Raw genomic sequence first — 266 nt, forward strand, 5'->3', positions numbered from 1 at the left:
TTACTTTTTCACGTGAATTAATAAAATGTGATTTTTAAGGAAAAATTCCAGTATTTCATTTGTCTAAATTAAAGGGATGCGGAATCGGAAATATTTGCCTATATTGCCATGCTAATCCCAGAAATAATTTAATAAAGCTGCAAAAATGCCAAATAATTATCGATCAGATTGACTATAACTAGTCCCTCTGATTCTAATGGTTAAAAATGTAACCAATATTATTTTGCCAAAAAAGTATGTTCTTTATTTGGCACGAAATACATTTG

The sequence above is a fragment of the Leiobunum rupestre genome, chromosome 1 (genome assembly GCF_980474605.1).
Source record: "Leiobunum rupestre chromosome 1, qqLeiRupe1.1.hap1, whole genome shotgun sequence".
Classification (NCBI taxonomy): Eukaryota; Metazoa; Arthropoda; class Arachnida; order Opiliones; family Sclerosomatidae; genus Leiobunum; species Leiobunum rupestre.